The sequence below is a fragment of the Trichosurus vulpecula genome, chromosome 2 (assembly GCF_011100635.1).
Source record: "Trichosurus vulpecula isolate mTriVul1 chromosome 2, mTriVul1.pri, whole genome shotgun sequence".
Lineage (NCBI taxonomy): Eukaryota > Metazoa > Chordata > Mammalia > Diprotodontia > Phalangeridae > Trichosurus > Trichosurus vulpecula.
The window spans coordinates 26878690-26884689 of record NC_050574.1 but is presented as its reverse complement, the minus strand read 5'-3'; positions in this window follow the sequence as shown (position 1 = coordinate 26884689).

Sequence of the window (6000 nt, the reverse complement as noted above, 5' to 3'; positions counted from 1 at the left end):
TCTTCCCATATTTAACTGGATGATACTATGAGCCTCCTGCACGATTTTGGTGAGTCCATTCTCTTTTCTGGCCTCAAGTTACTTCTATGAAATGTTGATATTAGATCAGAATCACAGCAGCATCCAATTTTAAAGTTTGAAGGGACCTCAGTGACCATCTTGTCCAATTTCTACCTGGAAAAAGGAGACTTATTACAGCATATCTAATAGGTAATGACCAAGTTTTGCTTGACTTTCAGTGAGGGGAAACTGAATAAAATCTCTTAAAATTGTTTACTCCTATGATCCTTAGGTTCTATTCTATGATTTGCATAGAGAGCACAGCTTTGATGGCAAGGGTGAGGAAAATGTTTGCTCTCCATGGTGTTGAAATAATTAATAAGCAACATAACTTCAAATTAGAGTGCAAAATGATGTGAATGCTGCTTTCAGTTTTACAGTATGATGGTTAAACAGTAAACAGGAGACATCTAGTTGCTCTCATGACATATAGAGAACATATTTCTTATAAATCCATCAAGACATTTGTATCAGGAGAGGATAATGCTTTGCTTTCTGCTCCTTCACATTAACATTCTTTTCCCAATAAAAAAGCAGCTCTCTTTGTGTAATAAATTATTGGGAGCCCTTTTTATGCACTTTTCCACATGAACAACAATGTTCAAGTGAATGTCAGTCATCAGGCAAACATAATTGGATTTGGAAAGTGTTATATTGTGAATTAAGTTGACTGATGGGGAAATGTCAGTTTTATTAACATTCTTCCTTCAGATGATAATTTTATATCTATAAGGATGAATTACAAAAGAGTTATTGAAAGCATCAATTCAGAATGATAGAGTTGGTTTAATAAAGGCTACATTTTCTTCCATATTCTTGTTTTTTTTAAGAAAAAATATTTAATCTTAATGTAGGAAACATAATCCAATTAGGTAGCAGTGTCATGCTTTCAGAGCCAATAAAGGACAAACTTGCCTTAGTCCAAAAAATTCTTGGTTCTTTTGGCTCTGAGCCAAGTCAAATATGTTAACTCAAGATGCTTTCAAAGAGAGAATCCATTCAGTAAGTAGTGGAGCTTTTTTCTTTCATTTCTTTTTTCAAGAAAAGTTCCATGCAGGTATTTGAATAGCAATTTATATTGGCAGTATTCAGAGTGATGCAGGTCTAATTCACCCACAGATCACTAGTTTTATTTTCCTGGCAAAATATCACTATCTAGTTAGATACTTCACCTGATAAGTTTTTGGGATGACAATACATCATTGCTTCTGCAGGCTTTAAGTGGCCATTCCCTTTCCCCACATAGTACCATGGCCATGTTAGAGTTGAAGACCAAATTATTTTTCCTCATTCCTTTCATTTTTTTTCTACAAGGTTAGAAAATGTACTTGAAGTCATAGAAAGAACAATGCATTGGAAATTGTTAACAGAGCCATGATTAAGGCATAGAAATTCTAACTCACTGGGCAAAACAGCTTTCCTCTCTGGGCCTCAGGGTCCTTGAAATATTAACATTCTATGACTTGTAACTGTTTGAGATCATCCAGTCTAAAACCTTTAAAATTAAAATACCTTTGTATATAAAAACAGGAAGTATTTCTGTAAACATACTGAAGAATTAGGGAAAAACAAAACAAACAATACAGATTAAGGATCTGATGTACAGAACTTTTGTTTCATCCTCATTTCTGGATGACATAGTAGTGACCTAAGCATTTCAAATTCTGCCTGTGATGTTTACTATGTGCATGATTTGGGGCAAATCTGATTATCTCATTTGTCTTCATGTATGTGTAAAACGAGGGAGATTCCTTTCCATCTCTAAATCTTTGACTCTATAGCCCTGTAATCCTACATAAAAGTTTTGCCTGGAACACAGTAGGCACTTTATCAATGTCTCGATTGATTGAGTCACAGTCTCCAAAGTCTCTTTGAATTTTAGTATTTTTTGATTCTCTTGAAGGTCAATCTCATTTCTCATAAGGTGATGAGCTAGTCAACTCTGGATTCTAGCATGCCATTAAAGATGAAGTGAGTATTTTCCCTGAACTTGTACATAGACTTTTTAAAATAGGGAACAATGCCAGTGAAAAGGCAGAATGATTTTTCTATTTTATGTGCATAATTTAGCTATTTGATTTAAATTTGTTTTTTGTGTATATATACATACATATACATAGACACACATATGTAAGTACATGTATGTATAATTTGTTTCATCAACTACAATGTTGTGAGTAGGGAGTTTTATTATTTGCTCTTATATCTCTATTACAAAGCACAGTGCCAGGCACATAGTAGGTATTTAGTAAATACTTACTCATTGATTGATCTGATTCACACTGAAAAAAATAAATGAGAGACTAAGCATCTGTTTTGTGTCTATCACTGATTTCTTTGAGCTTTGTATATATTGGGTGTTGTGTTTTTATGTTTGTGTGTGTTGGTTCAAAAAACCCACCTATATATGGATAAAATTTAATCAGAACATAGTTGAAAGAGGAACTAGGTTGTCCTTGCAGAAGCACACAAGCCAAATTTGACACTGCTTTAATTATTTTGAGATTATTCAACCTCATTGTTGCTGACGCCTACAAATCACTTAGGTTTAGCTCAATTTTTCACCTTTCTGTCAGATTTCTCATTTGTACAATGCTTCATAATCATACTAAAGAAAAAATCATGGCAACTTGGAGGTCTTTGAGTTCCAAGATTAATCACTTGGAACTGTGATCTCTGTCCATTCAGTCACATAATTGTGGTCTCTCTTTCCCTGTTACTCCTTCCCATGAAAAGCCAATAGGACCCAGGGTAAAGCCAATGGGTCAAAGTACGTGGCAAAAGTTGAGGGACATATGGAGCTCATTTTGTGATTAAGAATCATGATATATGCTTATTTTATAAAAGGTTTAATTGGGAATGAAGTATAAAGTTGTGATAGAGGCTACCTGAATGAAAATGATGTTACCTTAGATTAGAGATCTATTCCATCATGAGTGGCTTATAAATGATGACAAAAAGTTAAAGTCACATATGTTTTGATTTAATACATAGAATCTCACACTCTCAGATTTGGATAAGACCTCAGAGTCTATGTAGTACAGGGTCATCATTTGATCAAAAATCTTTTCTACAATATGCCCATCAAATGGTAATATGGTTGAGGAAAACACATGCATACATACACACACATACACACACATAACCAATTATAGGGCTTGAAGTCTGAAAACCTGGGCTTGGACCCCAGCAGTGATGCTTTCTATTGGTATTATTTTTTTCTATTCTATTTTTTCTGAGACCTAGTTTTGTTATATATAAAATAAGGAGGAGGGGTGGGCTAGTTCATCTTCTCTCCTAGTGATGTTATCATTTTCCACTGGTTCAATTACCATATCCATACAGATGATTTTGAAAACTAAATTTCTAGACTTAGTGCTTCCTGAGCTCCTACATCACCAACTGCCTATTAGTCATCTTTACCTGGATATCTCACAGGCATCCCAAACTCATCGTGTCCGAATTTAAACTCTCTTCCTTCATAAAGATATTCGTCCTCCAAACTTTCCATGGCTGTTGAAGACACCAGCAGGTATCCAATTTCACAATCTTGGAATCATCATAGATGATCCCATGACCTTAAAATCCCCAGTCTCAATGTATACTCAGTAGCCAACTTGAAAATTCTTCCTTCACGTCGTAGCTCCTTTCAGTGCTCATATGGTCGCTATCTAAAATCAGGTATTCATCAAATCTTTCCTGTACTACTGAAATGTCACTAAAATTTGCCTCTCTTTTATTTCTTCCCCTCTCCAACTCTTCTCTATGCAGATGCTAAAATAATTAAACTATAGCACAGGTCTTGCCATATTTCTCCTCTGCCTATGAAGCTGCAGTGGTTCCATATTTCCTTTCATGTAAAATACAAAATCTGCAGATTTGCATTTATAGTTCATCTCAGTCTAGCTGTGGTATACATTGTCAGTCTTATTTCACATAACTGCCCCTTCATTGACTCTGCTTGGATGCTAAATTGATGTATATGTTGTTCTACAAACTGTGTATTTCATTTCTATGCCTTTGCCTCATTCTTAGAAAACAATTCTTTGCCTCCATTTTTTAGAATCCTCAGCTTTATTTTACAAGGTTCTTTGCAGGTATTACTTCCTACATGAAGCCTTGCCTCATCTCCCCAGGTTTTGGTGTTGTCTTCTTCCTCCTCAAAAGATGATGCTCTTTACCTGTAAAAATATTATATTTCTGAGTAGAATATAATCTCCTTGAGGGCAGATTTTTTTTCATTTTATCATCCTCAGCCCCTAGTAATTCCCTTGAATATAAATAATAATTTAAAAATGCTTGATGAATTGAATTAAATATTAAACACAAATACTAAGCTCAATCTATTAGCTCACTTTATCCTTCCCATCCCCACTCTGGTCCTTATATGCAACCCAGAATTTTGGAGCAGTTTTAAGGTAATTAAATCTAAAACAATAATCTTCCTTCCCTAAACCAAAATTCTTCCAGCGATGACACTAACAGGAGCTTGCTCACGTGCTTGAATGACAGTGCTGGTGCTATTTACTGGTATGTGACTAGAGTAGATAATTAGCTTCCCAATGCATGTCCTTTATGTTGAGATATTGAGGAAGAAAGTGTCTTATGTGCTATAAACCATTACAGTGCCTTTTTAGGGCAGTAATGTTGGAAAGATAGAATGATCAGAAGCCACATTATAGCTGAGGAAAAAAAAATCTCATCCATTCTTGTGCTTGCTGTGCAATTCCCAGGGTCTTTCTAGTCCCTCAGTAGGGAGATCTTGAACTTAATGTCTAAACAGATTTTATTTATCAAGGAGACATTATAGTCTGATATAGTCAGAGAGAATGAAGGGCAACAACATTTAAAGACCTTTGGCTCAATGTGGTTTCAGTTTTCCTCCTTATCCAATTCCTTTCAAAACCTGAAGTGCTAGTAGCCTTTTTGCAGATAGCAAAAACAAACAAACAAAAACAGACAAAAACAAAACAAAACAAAAAAACAAAAATCCAGAAACAAATTCAAGGCCAGTAAATTAAGGAGTCTCTCAATCAACAAATATGCATTTATTATAAATCTAGTATGAACAAATTGTGGTATATGGTTGTAAAAGACTGGTATTGTCCTTTGGCAAATGATGACTATCTATAATTCAGAGAAACCTGTGAAGAATTTTGTGAGTTGAAGCAAGGAGAATTTGGAACCAATTGAAGAAAAATACCAAATGACTAAAGTAATGAAATGAAACAACCTTGAAGAGCACTGGATAATATTGAAGTAGATGATGAAATACATCCCCTATTCGTAGATTTGAGGGACACTGGGAGAAAAATCTTAGAGATGTTATCAGACATAGTTATGCATTCACTCAGTTTCATTTTACCATTTTTCTTTCTTACAAGACAGAGCTTGGTGTGGCTAATTATTGGGAAGTGATTCTAGTGTAAAAACAAAAGGCATCAATAGAAGTTTAAAATCAACCAACAAGGGGTGGAGCCAAGATAATGGCTGAAAAGCAGGGACTTGCTTAAGCTCTCCCCCAAATCCTCTAAACACCTGTAAAAATGGCTCTTAACAAATTCTAGAGCTTCAGAACCCATGAAATAGCAGAAGGAAGCAGGTCTCCAGCCCAAGACAGCCTGGACTGTCACTGGGAAGGGTCTATCACACGGTGCTGGTAGCAGAGCACAGCACAGCATGGGCCATGCCAGGGCAGACCAGACTGGGATGTTGAATTGCTTGCCTTCTTAGGGAGGGTGGATGGGAAGAGGAGAAGGGAGAGAATTTGGAACTCAAAGTTTTAAAATCAGATGCTCAAAAGAAAAAGTTGTTTTTGCATGCAACTGGGAAATAAGATATACAGGCAATGGACATAGAAATCTATCCTGCCCTACAAGAAAGTAAGGGGAAAGGGGATGGGGGGGAATGGGGTGACAGAAGGGAGAGCTGACTGGGGAA